A 20,754-nucleotide genomic window follows, 5' to 3' on the forward strand; every position below is an offset into this window, starting at 1 on the left:
TGCACATTTTGGACACGCTAGTCTAACACCCGATTCTATAAGGGGATTAGCACATCCAAAACGTGCTTCTAAACCAGCGTGTAGCCAATGGTGCTCAGCATGTGGATGTAGCTATTAGTATTACCCCCCCCCCCCCCATGCAAAAAATCACTGTGTACCCGATGCACACCTTTTAACATGGAAAACTTAATGCCGGCCCCAGGGCTGGCGTTATGTGTTACACACTCCGAGCAGTCTAAAAAAAAAAAAACCCACAGCCACAAAAGCCCAAAGTACTGCTTTTCTCTGATTTCTCTGATACTCTGTAGGAGGAAGCAACATGAAAATAAAAAATGTTGCTGGCGGTCAGGTTAGGGAAGCGGATGAACATTAATTACATAAGAACATGCCATACTGGGTCAGACCAAGGGTCCATCAAGCCCAGCATCCTCTTTCCAACAGTGGCCAATCCAGGCCATAAGAAACTGGCAAGTACCTAACTGGCGCACAGCCACATCTCCTGGATGCCCAGTGCCATGGACGCGCTAGGGACGCACAATTTATCCCAAGTGCATTCTTTTTGGCGCGACCCCCTCATTTAAATAATTCATCACGTACCCAGGAGAGTGGGCGCTCCATCATGAGCACCTGTTTTACGCAAGCCAATATTGTATTGGCCTGACAGTAACTTTAAAATGAGCGCAAGGGCGTCCATATGCTGGAATTTTGAATTGTGTGTGCAACTGAGTGCATATGATTTAAAATACACCTACCGCGCATATGTGCGTTCCTAATTTTAAGCGGCTACTTGAGCAGACATTTCTCATATCTTCCATAGAACTTTGCCAGCTTTAACGTGTGCAGGTAAGATAATTTTAAAATATGCTTATGTAAAGGACATGCTCAGTTTTACCAATTAGTACACCAATTTTTCTCGAGGTCATCCAGACCCTTCTTGTTCTTCAGCTTGCACTCCCCCAGTTGACCCAGCCCCCTCACTCAGTCATTATAGGCCTAAACAGAGATTCCCTGTACGTACCAGGATCAGTCCAGATGGTGGGTTATGTCCCCCGTCCAGCAGATGGAGTCAGATCAGAACTTCCGAGGGAAGAGCCACATAAGCCCCCATCCCTGCTATTCCTCTTCAGTATCGTTCTGACTCCAGCAGATTAGGAGCAGGGGAACAGCAGTTCCCCAGTATCTTGGCTTACTGTACTAATTTTGCTCAGTATTCTTGCCTTTATTTGCTTGTTTCTGAGGGATCAAGTTTCTTCCCCTCGTTCGCCATTGGGTGGTCAGGATACTCTCGGACAACGCAACAACGGTGGCGTACATAAATCGCCAGGGAGGCACGAGGAGCAGCCATGTCTCACAGGAAACGGACAAGCTCATGCCATGGGTGGAACCGCACCTGAACCAGTTAGCGTCCTCACACATTGCGGGGATGGACAACATCCAGGAGGATTTCTTAAGCAGCCAACACCTCGACCCTGGAGAGTGAGAACTCTTGGAAGAAGCGACGCAACTGATAGTTCACCGCTGGGGGACTCCTCACGTGGACCTCATGGCGACAGCGCGCAACGCAAAGTCTCCTTGCTTCTTCAGCCGCCGAAGAGAACGCGGTGCAGAAGACATCGATGCCCTGGTTCTGCCGTGGCCCCGTCATCTCCTCCTCTATGTGGTTCCTCCTTGGCCTCTGGTGGGCAAAGTCCTTCGAAGAATCGAGAGCCATCAGGTAATTCTGGTGGCTCCAGAGTGGCCTCGCCGGCCATGGTTCGCAGATCTACTCAACCTGGCGGAGGACGGGTCCCTACGGCTCGGCCATCTACCTCACCTTCTCCGTCAGGGTCCAGTATTTTTAGACACAGCAGATCGCTTCTGTCTTGCGGCTTGGCTTTTGAGAGGCGCAAATTGAGGCGCCGTGGTTATCCGGAGGCTGTGATCTTGACCCTTCTTCGGGCGCGAAAAACCTCCACCTCCAGAGCCTATGTCCGGGTGTGGAAGGTATTCGAGGCTTGGTGTACGACACACACTACTCAACCGAGTCACGCATCGGTGACCCAGATTCTTTCGTTCCTTCAGGCGGGCTTGGACAAAGGCCTCGCTTATAACTCTCTCCGGGTTCAGGTGGCTGCTATAGGATCCTTGTTTTGCCGAGGGTCGGAAATTCCTCTCTCCTCTCATCCAGATATTGTCCGATTCCTTAAGGGTGTAAAACATCTGAAGCCTCCACTCCAAGCTCCCTGTCCGTCTTGGAGCCTCAACCTGGTACAATGGATTCTCGCTGGACCACCTTTCGAACCGTGACGGGCCGCTACTCTCAAGGATCTCACACTCAAGACAGTCTTTCTGGTAGCCATTTGCTCGGCCCGTCGCATCTCAGAATTACAGGCGTTATCCTGCAGGGAACTGTATCTGCGTTTTACCGACTCGGGGGTTACTTTGTGCATGGTACCCTCGTTTCTGCCTAAAGTGGTGTCTACCTTCCACCTCAATCAGACAGTGGAACTACCTTCTTTCTCATCGGATGATCCTCGCGATCTGCGCAAGCTTGACTTTAGACGCTGTCTGGTGCATTACCTGGAGGACACCAATGATTTCCGAGTCTCGGATCACCTGTTTGTCCTCTGGTCAGGACCTAGAAAGGGCCACCAGGCATCTAAGACAACGATCGCTCGCTGGCTAAAAGAGGCTATTGCTGCCGCGTATATCGGCGCAGGAAAGAAACCACCGATGGGGGTCAGAGCTCACTCTCTTCGATCTCAAGCGACATCCTGGGCGGAGAGCCATTCGGTCTCGGCGCAGGAGATCTGCCGGGCGGCCACTTGGAAGTCATTGCATACTTTTGCTCGGCACTATCGCCTGGATATTCAGTCGTCGTCTTTTGGTTCTTTTGGCGACAGGGTCATTCGAGCAGGGCTATCTACGGCCCACCCCCAGAAGGGAAGCTTTGGTACATCCCACCGTCTGGACTGATCCTGGTACATACAGGGAAAAGAAAATTATTCCTCACCTGCTAATTTTCGTTCCTGTAGTACCATGGATCAGTCCAGACGCCCTCCCTCAGAATGATTGGTTGGGATTTATCAGGGGATCTACTGCTCGACTTCTTATGACCTGATTTTCTGGGGGCCTTAGGGTCTTTTTTTCTCTGGTTGTGGTGATTTTTTCGTGCTAGCAGTTCAGTTTGCAAGTTTTTGCCGTTGGATACCAGTTTCTCTTCAGTTCTTCAGATTTGGCGTTCTATTTAATCTGTCGTTACTTGATCCCTCCGTTTGTCTCTCTTTCTATGGCTCTGATAGTCTAGTTACTGAAGAGGGATAGCAGGGATGGAGGCTTATGTGGCTCCTCCCTCGGAAGTTCTAGTCTGACTCCATCTGCTGGACGGGGGACATAACCCACCGTCTGGACTGATCCATGGTACTACAGGAATGAAAATTAGCAGGTGAGGAATAATTTTCTTTTTTTGCAGTCTTACACCTCACAAGAGCAGAAGTAAATATGTGCAGCTAACAGCCCTGCTGCATGCTGTGGCCACTGGATTTAAAATATATATTTATACAAGCTAATTTTGGCCCTGCTCTGGAATGCCCCAGGCATGCCCCCAACTCCATCCCTTTATTATTTACTCATACAAGCACATATATCCACATAATTTTCAGCTTCTAAAATATGCGCTACTCACGTATATGGACCTTTTAATGCGAGCAACACTTTTTTTTTCCAAAATAATTTTTTATTGGGAAGAGACTTCATCAGACATTAAATCCCGCACTACAGCAGGTGAAAACAGTGTACATATCAACCAATACAGTCCAAAGACATCTAATAGCAATAGTAATAGAACAGCAATCGCGACTCTATCCCAACTCATTTTACCATTTTCCCCCACAAACCCCTTTCCCCACCGTACCCTTCAACACCTTCAGCCCACTTATCACCATTCACGCTGTACGCCACTCATACCACCACACATCACCCCCCTGCCCTATCCCCCCCCCCCCTTACAGAGACCAGTGATTACGTCCAAGCAGAATCATAGCCTCCAGCACGTAATCCTTCCTGAACAGCTGCTGGCAACAGGGGAATACAAGTTTGCCAACAGGCCTGAGACAGTTTATCGGGTTTCTGCTTACTCAGCACAAAGTCTAAGCGTTTGAGTTGGAGAAAGGAGGCCATTCTCTGAAACCAGGCCAAGACAGACAGAGACAAGTCAGGGGCGGCCCAGTTGGAGAGTATCATGCGACAAGCCAGAAGGATGGCCACTCTGCTAAATTTGTCTTTTGAGCGACAGGCTACAGTAGAACAAGCTTGAGGGCTAGACAACAGAAACTGTCCAGTTGCAGGCACCGGGACGGTACTGACCCCCAAAAAGAGGTCAGAGTTTGGCAACGAAAAAGACAGTGCAGAAGCGTGCCCTAGTCTGTCCTGCATTTGATACAAAGAGGGGAGTCCATGCACCCCAACTGAAAGTGACGAACATCAGTACATTAAATGCGATGCAGGATTTTGAACTGGACTTCCCGAAGTCCAATGTCCGGAACCAGTCTGTGCACCGCTGCAAAACACTGTTCCATGTACTGAGGGGTGAGTGGCGTGGCGAGCTCACTAGACCATTTTGCCGCCAGGTGGTCCAGTCGACTCTCCATCTGTAAGGCCCGTCTGAGCTTGGCCCAGCCAGATATAGTGTTAGTGATGCGAGCCATGTCAAACACCTTAGTAGCAAATGCTGATTCAGCCATCTGGACCTCTTGTATCCACTGGAAAGAAGTCAAATTATGCCGTGCTTGCAAATAGGCAAAGAAATGTTTGTTAGGTAAGTGATAATTGCCACCCAGAGTAGCATAGTCCAGCAATTCATGCGTTTCATGGTCAGAAAAGTGGAAAGCATATACCACACCCTTGCGAGCCCACATTTGGAACAGTGCACTACTATTCCTTCCCGACACAAAGCCCACATTTCCCAATAATGGCATCAATATCGAAGTTATCCCCGCCATACAACCCTGTAAGCGTAACCATCACCATGCACGAATACAGGGATGTAACAGTATTCTGGGGAAGGCCAACGGTCGGCGCACACCCTCTCTCATTTGAAGAAGGTTGAAGGGCGACCAGGAGGCGGTCATGCAGTTTATCAGGCCCAGCTCACAGTATCGTTAAGTGTCAGTGAGCCACTCCCACACGAAGTGCAGCTGACAGGCAACATTGTAAAACCGAAAATCGGGCAAGCCATATCCCACCCACTCCCTGGAACACGCTAGTGTTGCGTGGCTTAGTCGTGCCTTCTTCCCGCTCCATAAAAATTTTTGGATCGTGGCACACAATCTGAGATCCAGGGCCCTCAGCCAACAAGGAATCATATGCAAAACATAGATTACCTTAGGGGCTATCACCATTTTAACTAGCGCATATCGCCCAAACAGTCACAGCGGTAGGGAACCCCAGGCTTCCAATTGTGTCTGTATCTTATCCAAGACAGTGTGAACATTAAGATCATATAAACAGGCCAAATTCCTAGGAACCCGTATCCCAAGGTATTTTAACTTGTTGGAGGCTCACTTGAGAGGAAAGGGGCCATCCCATGTATGCTCCAGCCGGGGCTCCAAAGCTAATAGCACCTGCAACATGAAAATGCATGATGCTGGCCCTATTAGTTATTCCCGCGCAATACAGAAAGTAAAATGTGCAGCCAAGCCGCACATTTTACTTTCAGAAATTAACACCTGCCCAAAGGCAGAGAGAATTTGAAAAGAAGTTGGCCATAAGCAAAAACTCACAGTAAAAACGTTTTTAAATATATCAGAAGCAGAAAGCCTGTGAGGGAGTCAGTTGGACCGTTAGATGATCGAGGGGTTAAAGGGGCACTTAGAGAAAATAAGGCCATTGCGGAAAGATTAAATGATTTCTTTGCTTCGGTGTTTACTGAAGAGGATGTTGGGGAGGTACTCATACTGGAGAAGGCTTTCATGGGTAATGATTCAGATGGACTGAATCAAATCACGGTGAACCTAGAAGATGTGGTAGACCTGATTGACAAACTGAAGAGTAGTAAATCACCTGGACCGGAGGATATACACCCCAGATCTGAAGGAACTAAAAAATGAAATTTCAGACCTTATAGTAAAAATTTGGAACCTATCATTAAAATCATCCAATGTACCTGAAGACTGGAGGATAGCAAATGTAACCCCAATATTTATACAGGGCTCCAGGGGCGATCCGGGAAACTACAGACCAGTTAGCCTGACTTCAGTGCCAGGAAAAATAGTGGAAAGTGTTCTAAACATCAAAATCACAGAACATATAGAAAGACATGGTTTAATGGAACAAAGTCAGCATGGCTTTACCCAAGGCAAGTCTTGCCTCACAAATCTGCTTCACTTTTTTGAAGGAGTTAATAAACATGTGGATATAGGTGAACCGGTAGATGTAGTGTACTTGGATTTTCAGAAGGCGTTTGATAATGTTCCTCATGAGAGGCTTCTAGGAAAAGTAAAAAGTCATGGTATAGGTGGCGATGTCCTTTCGTGGATTACAAACTGGCTAAAAGACAGGAAACAGAGAATAGGATTAAATGGACATTTTTCTTTGTGGAAGGGGGTGGGCAGTGGAGCGGCTCAGGGATCTCTATTGGGACCCTTACTTTTCAATATATTTATAAATGATCTGGAAAGAAATACGACAAGTGAGGTAATCAAATTTGCAGATGATACAAACTTGTTCAGAGTAGTTAAATCACAAGCAGATTGTGATAAATTGCAGGAAGACCTTGTGAGACTGGAAAATTGGGCATCAAAATCACAGATGAAAATTAATATGGCTAAGTGCAAGGTGATGCATATAGGGAAAAATAACCCATACTATAGTTACACAATGTTAGGTTCCATATTGGGTGCTACAACCCAAGAAAGAGATGTAGGCTTCAAAGTAGATAACACATTGAAATCGTCGGTTCAGTATGCTGCGGTAGTCAAAAAAGCAAACAGAATGTTGGGAATTATTAGAAAGGGAATGGTGAATAAAACGGAAAATGTCATAATGCCTCTGTATCTTTCCAAGGTGAGACCCCACCTTGAATACTGTATACAATTCTGGTCGCTGCATCTCAAAAAAGATATAATTGCGATGGAGAATGTAAAGAGAAGGGTGACCAAAATGATAAGGGGAATGGAACAGCTCCCCTATGAGGAAAGACTAAAGAGGTTAGGACTTTTCAGCTTGGAGAAGAGACGGTTGAGGGGGGATATGATAGAGGTGTTTAAAATCATGAGAGGTCTAGAACCGGTAGATGTGAATCGGTTAGTTAGTCTTTCAGATAATGGAAAGACTAGGGGGCACTCCATGAAGTTAGCATGTGCCAGATTTAAAACTAATCACAGAAAGTTCTTTTTCACTCAACGCACAATTAAACTGAAATTTGTTGCCAGAGGACGTGGTTAGTTCAGTTAGTATAGCTGTGTTTAAAAAAGGATTGGATAAGTTCTTGGAGGAGAAGTCCATTACCTGCTATTAATTAAGTTGACTTAGAAAATAGCCACTGATATTACTAGCAATGGTAACATGAAATAGCCTTAGTTTTTGGGTACCTGCCAGGCACTTATTGCCTGGATTGGCCACTGTTGGAAACAGGATGCTGGGCTTGATGGACCCTTGGTCTGACCCAGTATGGCATGTTCTTATGTTCTTAGGTATTCAACAAGTTCAGTCAGCCACCTTAAAGGAAAGGAGAAATATATCAATGAAGATGGAAAACTTGGAGAATACAATAAGAAGTAGAAATTTAATATTTATTAACTTTCCACAAATTTCACTAATTTCTCCTAGAGAAACCTTTAAGAGATACCTTGTGGAAACACTGGGGTATATTTTCAAAGGCTTATTCATATAAGATACACGCGTAACCCTTTAAAACCCCCCCTGCTGTTCTTGCCCTCGCTCCACCCTCTCTTCCCCCGAGGCGTCTCCCTTCGGGTCTGATGGACAGATGCTGCCGTGGCTTCTCCTCGCCGTTTCTTCCTGGAGTCCCCGGGCTGGCCTGAAGCTGTGGATCCGCTATTTTCCAGATTGTTTTGCTGGTATTGCCATCATCTCCTTTCCAGCATTCTGCGGAAGAAGTACTCAGAAGTGGACTTTGGAAATTTTTCTACATCACCACTTCCACTGTAACTTCAGTGACGTCCACAGCAGCTCATCCCATTGCTGCTGATGTCATCATACACTCTTCTAAAATTTCAACATCCTTCTGTCATCATGTATAATCTACAAATTGAACTCAAGATTTGAGATTCTGGATGTTCGTATAGAGATGACCTACTCTTGGATAAAGATGCTTCTACAGTTCCACCTTGCGCATCCTTGATAGCTATACTGGTACCCGAAGAGGAGACCGCCCTTTGAAGGGACTACTGTTGCGTTCATGCCTGTTCTTGCCCTCACTCCACCCTCTCTTCCTCTGAGGCGACTCCCTTCGGGTCTGATGGACAGATGCTGCCGCGGCTTCTCCTCGCCGTTTCTTCCTGGAGTCCCCGGGCTGGCCTGAAGCTGCGGATCCGCCATTTTCCAGTTGACGTAGGGCGCGCATGCGCATGCTCCGAAGTTTGTACCAGAAAGGGCGCGAACCTCGGGGCATCCCCCGTAGTGACGTCATCTACTTCCAACATAAAAGGTCTTTGCTTATGCTTGCGTATTGAGTTAGCAAGGGGTTTGATTGCGGGGATCATTCCGACCCGCTTCATCCTCTACTGCTCTGCCTCTTCGAACTTACCAGTTCTGCCTCTTCAAACTTAGCCGCTCCTTGGGGGCCCCGCTTTCTCGTCTTGTTTTCAGATTGCTAAGATGGGATCCGATACTTGCTCCTCGAGGGCCTACGTCCCTGAATGCTCAGAAGACTCCCTACTGCCTGGAAGCGATTGCAGACGTGAACATTGTGAGTTTCCTTTCCAGTCGCATATAGGAACCGGTACTCGCTCTTCGAGGGTCCATGTTCCTAGAACTGAAGACTCTCTTCTGTCTAAGATGCTATCGCATGTACGGAGATCTTGAGTTATTACAGATTGCAGATAGGAACTGGTACTTGCTCCTCGAGGGCCTATATTCCTAAAACATACGAAGACTCACTTCCATTTCAGAAGCTATTTCACATACAGTTATTGTGAATTCTTATTACATTCTGTCTAGAAACCATTACAGAGATAATTAATTGTGAGATATCATCGCTCTCTCAGAGCTGTTCTTGGAACCAGGTACTCGCTCCTCGAGGGCCCTACTCTCTCCAGCTACTGAGCTTTATTATAATTTATGTGAGTGGATCATCTACTTCTAGTTATGTATCCAGCATACCCTGCCTATTCACTATCTATGAGTCTCTCTCTACAGCTTAGCTAACTCGGAGATTGCAGTTCCAGGATCTGAGGGACTTCAGCCCTGCCGGGCACATCAGCTCACTACTGCCACCTCTGGTGGTTCTACTACCTGTCTAATAAAGAACTATTTGTGTCTGTCTCCATACTCCAACCTAGTCAGTGGTCCCTCTCTTGATATCCTCTTGAGGGCGCTGTCATCTGCAATCGACCCAAGGATTCACATTCTACATTATAGTGCTCATCTCTCACACTTCAAGAGCTGAGTACAACAAACTGCTACCTTACAGTCTACCCTCAACTGTTGCTAACATCTTCTTCCTCAGGAACTGTATCATAACCATTTACTTCTTAGCAGGAACCGTACAGAGGGCCAACACCTCTCTTTAGGAGAACTCTCGTATATCAGGTTGCCACTCTGTACGGAGATTCATAACAGTTACTATTTCCTCCTCTCTGGAAGAACAGATCTTGATGGTTGTTGACCTCTCCTCTCTGGGGAGCAACTCCATAGCAGCTCCTATTACAGATTGCTATGCAGCAGTCCTAACCTATAATAGACTGTTAACTCTTAGCAGACACGCTGACATATTGATCATTCCACCTCCTGACGGGGTAAGCCATAACAGACTGCTAACCCCTCTCTTCTACAGGAGTCAGATTACAACAGATTGCTACTCCGCCCTCCTGGTGGGGAAATCGCTAACAGATTGCTAACTCCGCCCTCCTGGCGGGATGATCAACAACAGACTGCTAACTCCCTAACAGAATCGATAACAGATTGCTAACTCTGCCCTCCTGGTGGGCGGATCGCTAACAGGTTGTTAACTCCAGTGAATCTTGCTTAAAAGTATGGGAAGTCATTTCCTCCAGTGAAGTTAACTCCAGTGAATCCGGCTTAAGAGTATGGGAAGCCATTTCCTCCAGTGAAATTAACTCCAGTGAATTTGGCTGAAAGAAAAGAAAATTGGAGAAGCAGCCCTCCTGGGAACCCAGCTAAGTATTGGATGTCACTTGCCCATGGACCCGGCTCACCTTTCTGCCTTGCAGGCTATTCCGGGCCTGGCTCAACGCATCTCAGAACAGCAAGAAACCCTGGAGAAACTTACTGCAGCCTTTCATCAACTTCACACCCAGAAGATACAAGGCACAGTTTCTACAGGAAGTTACAGGAAGTAACTTTAAAGACAGCTGTTCCACTGGTGGCACCTATTCAATTCTCTGGAGAACTCCAGAAGACTCGGGGCTTTTTGAACCAGTGCAGCTTGCATTTCACTTTAGAACCTTCATTATTTCCCACAGGCCTCTCTAAGACCAGCTATATTCTGTCATATTTGGATGGGAGAGCCTTGTCGTGGGCATCTACCTTGTGGGAACACAAGGACCCTATATTGCAGGACATAGAAGGATTTATGAACTTGTTTAAATCCTTGTTTGATGACCCTGCTCGAATATCTGTTGCCGGATTTGCCTTAGTGGACTTGAAGCAAGGCAACAGATCCCTGGCTGAATTTGCCATAGAATTTAAAACTCTTGCAGCGGAACTTCGCTGGGACCCCAGATGTCTGAAGACACTCTTTTGCAGAGGCCTGGACACCCGCATAAAGGACGAGCTGGCTGCTCGTCAGACACCTGAATCGCTGGAAGAATTGATAGCCTTAGCTGCTCGGATTGACTGGCGGCTCCGAGACAGGGTAAAGGAACTCCGGCCTGGGGTGTTACCTAGGTTGAAACAGACCAGTGCTCCTGCACTATGAATGAGCCCAGCACTTACTGCTGTGGAGAAAAATGAACTGAAGGAATCTGGCCATTGTCACTTGACTTCTAAAGAGAGAAGATTTCAGAGGAAGAACGGCCTGTGCATGTACTGTGGTCAGCCAGGCCATGATGTTTCTGTTTGCCCTATTCATCTGGGAAACGGACAAGCATGAGTCCTGCGGGAGGACTGTTCTTGGGCTCTACAACGATATTTCCTCCACTCTCTCGTTCAACTTTTCTGACCCCTGAACCAATGATGGTTCAGACCCCTGCTCTGAAGGACTCAGGGGCAGGAGGTAACTTTACTCTCAGTCGTCTGGCGGAAGACCTGAGGAGTCCATTCACAAAATTTGAAGATCCATTACTGCATCACAATTTGAAGTGGGCTTTGGATGATTCTTTACACCACCACTTCTTTTGAGGATCTTATCAACATCCCCAACAGTTCTACCATTACCTGCTGTTATTTCATAGCGGTTGCTATGTTCATCACAGCAAGATGGCACTCTACATCTTCACTATCTTCTTGGACTTCTATTTTGAGATATCTGCTACAACCAATTTACTCGTAAGTTGTGCTGGAGGACTACAGCACTGTTGATTCTGAAGAAAAAGAAGATATCTCTAATTACCAGCCTGTTAGTCAGCTATCATCAGTTCCAAAGAAGAAGATGTCTCTAGCCACCAGCTTTTACGATTGGTTCACTCGGAAGTCGTGCCCTGAGGCCTATGGCACTGTTGATTCCGAGGATGAAGATATCTCCATCCATCAGCCTGATTGTTTTGCTGGTATTGCCATCATCTCCTTTCTAGCATTCTGCAGAAGAAGTACTCAGAAGTGGACTTTGGACAATTTTCTACATCACCACTTCTACTGTAACTTCAGTGACGTCCACAGCAGCTCATCCCATTGCTGCTGATGTCATCATACATGCTTCAAAAATTTCAAAATCCTTCAGTCATCATGTATAATCTACTAATTGAACTCAAGATTTGAGATTCTGGATGTTCATATAGAGATGACCTACTCTTGGATAAAGATGCTTCTACAGTTCCACCTTGCACATCCTTGATAGCTAAACTGGTACCCGAAGAGGAGACTGCCCTTTGAAGGGGGGTACTGTTGCATTCGTGACTGTTCTTGCCCTCGCTCCACCCTCTCTTCTTCTGAGGCGACTCCCTTCGGGTCTGATGGACAGATGTTGCCGCGACTTCTCCTCGCCATTTCTTCCTGGAGTCCCCAGGCTGGCCTGAAGCTGCGGATCCGCCATTTTCCAGGTGATGTAGGGTGCATGCACATGTGCATTCCAAAGTTTGCACCAGCAAGGGAGCGAACCTCGGGGCGTCCCCCCGTAGTGATGTCATCTACTTCCAACATAAAAGATCTTTGCTTACGCTTGCGTATTGAGTTAGCAAGGGGTTTGATTGCGGGGATCATTTTGACCCGCTTCATCCTCCGCTGCTCTGCCTCTTCGAACTTACCACGGCTACCCGCTGCTCGGGGGCCCCGCTCTCTCTTCTTGTTTTCAGATTGCTAAGACGGGATCCGGTACGCGCTCCTCAAGGGCCTACGTCCCTGAACGCTCAGAAGACTCCCTACTGCCTGGAAGCGATCGCAGATGTGAACATTGTGAGTTTCCCTTCCAGTCGCATATAGGAACCAGTACTCGCTCCTCGAGGGCCCATGTTCCTAGAACTGAAGACTCTCTTCTCTCTAAGACGCTATCGCAGGTACGGAGATCGTGAGTTATTACAGATTGCAGATAGGAACCGGTACTCGCTCCTCGAGGGCCTATATTCCTAAAACCTTACGAAGACTCACTTCTATTTCAGAAACTATTTCATATACAGATATTGTGAGTTCTTAATACAGTCTGCCTAGAAACCATTACAGAGATAATTAATTGTGAGTTATCATCGCTTTCTCAGAGCTGTTCCTGAAACCAGGTACTCGCTCCTCGAGGGCCCTACTCTCTCCAGCTACTGAGCTTTATTATAATCTATGTGAGTGTATCATTTACTTCTAGTTATGTATCCAGCATACCATGTCTATTCACTATCTATGAGTCTCTCTCTGCAGCTTAGCTAACTCGGAGATTGCAGTTCCAGGATCTGAGGGACTTCAGCCCTGCCGGGCACATCAGCTCACTACTGCCACCTCTGGTGGTTCTACTACCTGCTAATAAAGAACTATCTGTGTCTGTCTCCATACTCCAGCCTAGTTGGTGGTCCCTCTCTTGATATCCTCTTGAGGACGCTGTCATCTGCCATCGACCCAAGGATTCACCATTCTACATTAGAGGGCTCATCTCTCACACTTCAAGAGCTGAGTACAACAAACTGCTACCTTACAGTCTACCCTCAACTGTTGCTAACATCTTCTTCCTCAGGAACTGTATCATAACCATTTTCCTACTTCTTAGCAGGAACCATACAGAGAGCCTACACCTCCCTCCAGGGAGACTCTCGTATATCAGGTTGCCACTCTGTACGGAGATTCATAACAGATACTATTTCCTCCTCTCTGGAAGAACAGATCTTGATGGTTGTTGACCTCTCCTCTCTGGGGAGCAACTCCATAGCAGCTCCTATTACAGATTGCTACACAGCAGTCCTAACCTATAACAGACTGTTAACTCTTAGCAGATACTCTAACAGATTGATCATTCCGCCTCCTGATGGGGTAAGCCATAACAGACTGCTAACCCCTCTCTTCTACAGGAGTCAGATTACAACAGATTGCTACTCCGCCCTCCTGGCAGGGAAATCGCTAACAGATTGATAACTCCGCCCCCCTGGCGGGATGATCGACAACAGACTGCTATCTCCCTAGCAGAATCGATAACAGATTGCTAACTCCGCCCTCTTGGTGGGCGGATCGCTCTAACCTGCGTGCGCCAATCCTATTTTGCATAGGCTCGGAGGTGCGCGCAAGCCCCGGGACGCGCATATGTCCTGGGGCTTTGAAAAAGGGGCGTCTGGGGGTGGGGCCAGGGGTGGGGTGGCGGTCCAGGGGCGGTGCCGAGTCCTGACATGTTAAAAAACATGTCAGGGGTGGCGATGGAGAGAAGTTATTACTACAATTAGAACAGCGCTGGATCTACTGTCTACATAGCTTGGAACCCAATGGTTTAAACACTGTCATTGATTGGAGTTCCCTTTTATAAATTTGGATCTCAGTCTTTTCTTAATTTTGAATTTTTGGCTGTATCAGCTATTTTTTGCATGGAGCGGCAGCAATAAATTGTGATTTTCTGGCTGTACTAGCCAATTTTTTGTGCAATGTGACAGCATAAATAGCAGTTTGTTGTTTGTTAATAGTTGTGCTGACAGTCTCTAACTGTAGCCAGGCATTAATCAACTGGTCAATAGTACATCATCAAATGAGATAATTGGTGTGCCGTCAAGTTATTAGCAATAGTGCTTTTGCGCATGCTTCTAATTACGATTGCAAATGCGCCGACTTTTTCTGTTCAACAGGTCAGAGGGAGAGCATTTAGCTCTGGGGGTAAGATGTTGCTGGATTTTCAACAGTAGTAAGTAGAAGTTACAATTTTGTTGTACCCAAAAGATTTGAAAGAATTAATTTTTTAATAAAGAATATTTGTTTTAGATTCATGGCCTGAAGAAGCGTTGTAGGCGAAACGCTGGTCAACGTCAGCAATACACTTAAACAACTTGTGGACTAAAATGGACATTATCATGAGATAAGTTTTTACATATAAAGAAAAATTCATAAAAAAAATTTTTTTGCATTTGAATAAAAGGAAGATTGGAGGGTTTTATGACCAATTGATTGAATTGTGTAGAGCACGTTTTTAAGCTTTATTGACTAGACTTGCTCAAGTTTTGAGGTCTTTTCCTCCTTTTCACATAATTGTATGAGCCAGTTGTGGTGCTAAAAAGGGAAACATCCTAGTAGGGATGTACAGCCCTAAAATATTCAGTTCAGTTCATTTTTTTTTGTGTGTGTGTGAGGGGGTTCTTTGTTTTTGGTTTGTTTAATGTTGTTTTCAGTTTAATTTGTTTGCCCAAAATAAAATAAAAAGTAGAACTGATAACAAAATAAACCAGGTCTCTGGTGGCCCTGTCTGGGCCTTCCTGAACCAAAACGCTAGCCAGACCCAACTCTAGGGCCAGCACTGAAGCCTGGGCTAAAGCTGGGCCGAAGCACAGAGGCCAAGGCCGAGACTAGAGGCCTATGCTCAAGCCAGATCAGGAACGGAGATCTAGGCCCAAGTCGGGCCTGGTTCCGAGGCCTGGGCCTAGGCTTGTCCTGGTATCAGGGCCTCCAGTTGCTCCTGCCCAGTTCCCAGTGCACCAGAGGAACGTGCCAAAGTGACATCATTTTGTGCTATTTTCCAGGTAGAAAGCATCATTTTTCAAGCACTGGGACCTGGGCAGGAGCAACTGGAGGCTCTGAGCCAGGGATAGGCCATGGCTCTGGATCATTCCAGGCCTAGTGCTTTATGCTGGGCCCTGCCTGGAGCTAGGCCATTTCACCAGGCCTGGAGACTAGGCCTAGGCATCAGTTCTGGAGACTAGGCCTAGGCATCAGTGCTGGGTTCAACATGAGCCTCAGCACTGGATTTGGGCCCAGACCTCAATGCCAGGCCCCAGTCTAGGTTTAGACCTCAGTGCCAGGCTCCACAACCAACCAGATCCTCCACACCGGGCCTTGTCCAAGACCTAGGCTTTGGCTCTAGCCCTTGATGACACCTAGGCCTCGACACTGGTGGCTGAAGCCTCAATGCCAGGGCCCAGCCCTTGTCTAGAACTCAGCATAAGGGATGACACAGTACTAAGCCCCAACACAGAGTCCAGATAGTTTTTTTGACCTGGAAGGCTTAGCCATGGCAACCAGAGGCCCATTTTTTAAAATTTCTCAAAAACAAAAAACCTGAAAATTTTGTGGTATTTTCATAGGAGGCTATTTTTGTTTTATTCTATTTGGAATGAACTGAAAATTGCCTCATTTGTTGCATATTTGGTATTTGTTACAAATAAATGCATATCCTTACATTTTGGCTGTGTTCTATATAAACTTCAGAAGAGGTCAGAACTTCTGATGTTGACAGTGAGATGCACAAGAGTTTGTTTACCATTCAAATTCTGTATCTAAGAACTGTGTGCAGCACATCAGTCCAGATTTCTCTCTGATAAGTGAAGATTAAAAATGTTGTGAAAAAATACAATATAAGAACTTTGGGGTAGATTTGGGGTAGATATTCAAAAGCCATTTAAGATATTCAAAAGCCATTCAAAAGCCATTTCAAAAGCCATTTAGATGGATGGATAACTCACAAGTTACTATTGTGTAATAGTATTCCATTTTTATGGAATTCTATTACACAATAGACTAATTTATAAAACAGTGGTATTTTTTACAAAAAAAATTATTAATTGTTTTATAAATACATCCCAATCACATCACATAATAAAATCATGGGCAAAAAACCTTATTGCAAATAAACGTGTATACACATATGCATTTTTTTTTTTTTTTTTTTTTACCAAAGTGAGCATTACCACAAAACATCCCTTAACTTGGGTTAAATCAAAAGGTTTTCAAAGTCCTTCTAAAAGATAACTCCAAAAAAACCAGCAAACAACACTGATTGAGGAAACTTATTCCATCCCTAAGGGATTGCACAAATGTTGCCATGGAAAAACTATGTAATACCAGAAGTACGCATCTATATTGCTAAATGAGTTCCCTTTCTCGAAATAACAGTAAGAATAGGTCTCTATCTTCAGTGTATGCTAAATTTTCTTTTCACTTTTCAGTTCAGGAATGCCTGGGCTGGAAGGAAAGCTCTTCAGCTGAGAGAGATTTACAATTATATAAAGTAGCTTCCTTAACCAGTGAGGGAGAGTGAGAAACAGCAGAGACAGGGCAGGGAGATTGAAGAGTCGGGATATGGTGTTGCCAGAAACTAACAGGGTTTGGTAGCCACTGCCCTGAAGACACACTAGGATGGGGTAAGGGGTGGGGGTAGAGTCCTGTTTCCCCAAAAAATTAAGTTCTGGTTATGTCCCTTGCACATGTACAGGCTATTATTAAAACAAGCACAAGTGAACCCATGCATTCACGTATCGGCACATGAGCAGATATATGCTGCAATTTTAAATTGTGCATGCACTTGCACGCATATGCTTTAAAATACACCTCACGCATGTAAGTATGTTCCTAATCGTAAGAGATTTCTCAAGAAAATGTACTTTGTGTATCTTTTCTAGGACTTTTCTGGCTTTTATAGCGTGTGTAGGTGGATTTTAAAACATGCTCATCATTTGAGGGCAAACCCAGTTTTTCCAATTAGTCCACCAGTTTGTCCAGTTAATATTGAGGTCTTCAAGACCCCTCTGGTTCTTCATCCTGCTGCCTCCCAGCTGACTCAGACCCTTCACCCTGTCTTATAAGCCCTAAAACCCGAGATGTACAGACTTGCTCCTCATCTGGAGTGGCAGTAAAGTTACGTGGATAACAAGCAGATGCACAATATGGTCTCTGGTTTTAAAATACAGAGTTACATACAGAACTGTTAGCCCTGCCCTTAATGCCCATGCCCACACCTTTTCCACCCTCTTATATTTGAAGCACGGTATATATGCGCGTACTTCGCGACTTTTAAAAATCTGCATTGCTTGTGAGTGACCCACATACATGCATATGCAAACATGTTCAACCTCATTCTCTCTGAATGACATTGAATACAAATATAACTTTTGAAATAAAAATGATGGATGACACAATCATTTGAGCTGTGCTGAGCCAGGGAGATCCCACAAAATTTAGATTTTAAAAACATAAGAACTTGCCATGCTGGGTCAGACCAAGGGTCCATCAAGCCCAGCATCCTGTTTCCAACAGAGGCCAAACCAGGCCACAAGAACCTGGCATTTACCCAAACACTAAGACAATCCCATGCTACTGATGCAATTAATAGTAGTGGCTATTCCCTGAGTAAACTTGATTAATAGCCGTTAATGGACTTCTCCTCCAAGAACTTGATGCAAACCAGTTCAGTGCAAAACAGTTCAGAACAGTCTTGCAAATCTAGGCAAAAATTCTGAGGCAGGACAGTGTATTTCAAATTGGCATCTAAACTGGGTCATAGCTGTTCCCTCATCCTTGTGACTCTCCAACACTTAATACCAGCGATATTTATTAGTTGTATGCATCAGGGCTGCAAACGTATTTGTTAACCTTATCATTGGTTTCTTTGATTTTTTTCATATGTATTCTGGAATATTTTAAAATAAATATGATACAATATATATTTTATTATAGCATCTTTCTTACAGATGGATCCCAAAATGCTTTGCAGAAAATAAAAGCATTCATGAAATGAAATATGAGACCAAACTCCGAAGGGACAGAAGCAGAATATCACATTAAGTATTAATGTTGACTGTCAGAAACGTGTAGAGTATATGCTTCTAATAATAACACTATGAACTGCCTCCATATGTGGGAGGAATTATAGTGCAGAAATAATAAAATGCATTATATTTCATTCTCAGCAAAAAAGAGCTGGTTTTTAATAACTACATATGGTGTGTGATAGGAACCTGCACCTCAGCATAAATAAGAAACTGTAATGACAGTGACATCAATAACCTACAATGCACAGGTAAAAGATCAGTGCAATGAATAAAAATGCTGCAGCAGCTCTGGTGCTGGGGTAGAGGAAACAGTTCAATGACAGTCAGGAGACAGTGCTGAACTGTTACACAATAGGTGCTGATGATCCTGCATATGACAGGAAAAGAGAGACATCTCTAGCTTGAGGGAAAAGTGCATTATACAAAACACATATATGAAAATTAGAAATAAGGTCTATGGGTACAAATGTATCCATGGACTTTGCACCTAGGCAGATAGATTGAAAATTGTCCCTGTTATTGACTGGGTGAATGTCTCAGCAGGACATGTCAGTCAGGTTAAGTTTCTAGACATCATAAATGACTGCTTCATGGAGCAGCTAGTCATAGAACCAACAACGGGGGGGGGGGGTACTTTAGATCTAGTTCTCACTGAAATGCAGGATCTGGTGAAAGAGATAATTGTGACGCAACCGCTTGTCAACAGTGATCATAACAATCAAATTTAAGAAAGTCACTGGAGGAAAAATAAACTACTGTAATAACATATAATTTTAAAAAGGGATCCTATGATAAGATGAGGAAACTAGTAAAATGTAAACCAAAAAAAGCAGTTAAAAGTCTGCATGAGGCATGAAGAGTGTTTAAAAAAACAGTATATTGGAAGCCCAGATAAAATGTATTCTACAAATTAAGAAAGGTCAAAAGAACAAGCACCTGCCATCATGGCTAAATCATGCTATGAAAGAGGCTATCAAAGCCAAAAATGCAGCTTTTAAAAAATGGGAAACACAGCCTAATGAGGAAAATAAGAAGGCACATTAGCACTGCCAAATTAAATGTTAAACATTAATAAAGCAGGCCAAGAGAGAATTTGAGGAGAGACTTGCCAAAGAAGCAAAAAGCAAGTTTGCTTACCATAAACAGTGTTTTCCATAGATAGCAGGATGAATTAACTATGATGTCTGGGATGTCCCCTTGGGATCCCAACATGGAAAATCTCTCGAGATACAGAGCTGTGCTCTGTGCGCCTGCACAGCTGTTCCCGCGTGATTACCCAAATTTTTTCAGTTAATACAAAGCATACATGTGCAATGAATGGAGAGGAAATACCAGGTAGAGGTAGAATGAGTAAAGGGCTGTCCAGGGAGGAGGGCGGGGATGCGTGGCTAATTCATCCTGCTATCTATGGAAAACACCATTTACGGTAAGCAAACTTGCTTTTTTCCCATTGATAAGCAAACTGAATTAGCCATGCTGTCTGGGAGTCTCCAGCTAATGGTTTCTAGAGCATACCTTTCCACCAGAGTTCAAGCGGTGATTCACGGTTGAGGGGATTGGTGTGCGAAAGAACCTGCATAGAGTGGTGGACAGCTTATGTTTGAGTAGCGAAACTCAGTATTGCCTCTCCCATTGCTGCATCTGTCTTACCCTGTTGACTGAGGCAGTAGTGAGCCATGAAGGTATGCAGAGACAACCAAGTATCTGCCTTGCAAATGTCTAGTGTTGCGATCCCGGGTCGGGCCCCGGGACCGCCACTCACTGCCGTCCCGGATCGGGCCGCTTCCAACTTCAACGGGCCTGCACAGGCCTCAGATGCGGCGCTCCCGCTTCTGAGGAGACGCCAGCATCCTCCTGCGGCTGGCCCTGCCCCCTAGGCCCGTGCTAGGGCTCCAGATTTAAAGGGGCCAGTGCGGGAGAGCTAGGGCCTGCCCTCGGATGACGTCAGACGCTGCAGGGCTATTTAAACCCCGCAGCTGGAGCCTTCCCTTGCCTTGCAACGAGGTTCTTCAGGTTCCCTGACTGCTAGTTGCTGCGTATTTCTGATTGACTCCTGTCTTCGACCCGGCTTGCCTCCTGTCTCGTCTCCTGCCTCCGTCCCTTGGTTCTGGTATTGACTTCTGACCTTTGGCTTCCGACCCGGCTTCATTCCATGACTTCATCTCCAGCTTCAGTCCCTGACTTGGCTTGTCTTCCAACTTCTGGTTCCGACCCGGCTTCGTTCCCGGATCCTGCCTTCGCCTTCCCCCGCTCTTCTGGTAACCGG

The sequence above is a fragment of the Rhinatrema bivittatum genome, chromosome 2, assembly GCF_901001135.1.
Source record: "Rhinatrema bivittatum chromosome 2, aRhiBiv1.1, whole genome shotgun sequence".
NCBI lineage: Eukaryota > Metazoa > Chordata > Amphibia > Gymnophiona > Rhinatrematidae > Rhinatrema > Rhinatrema bivittatum.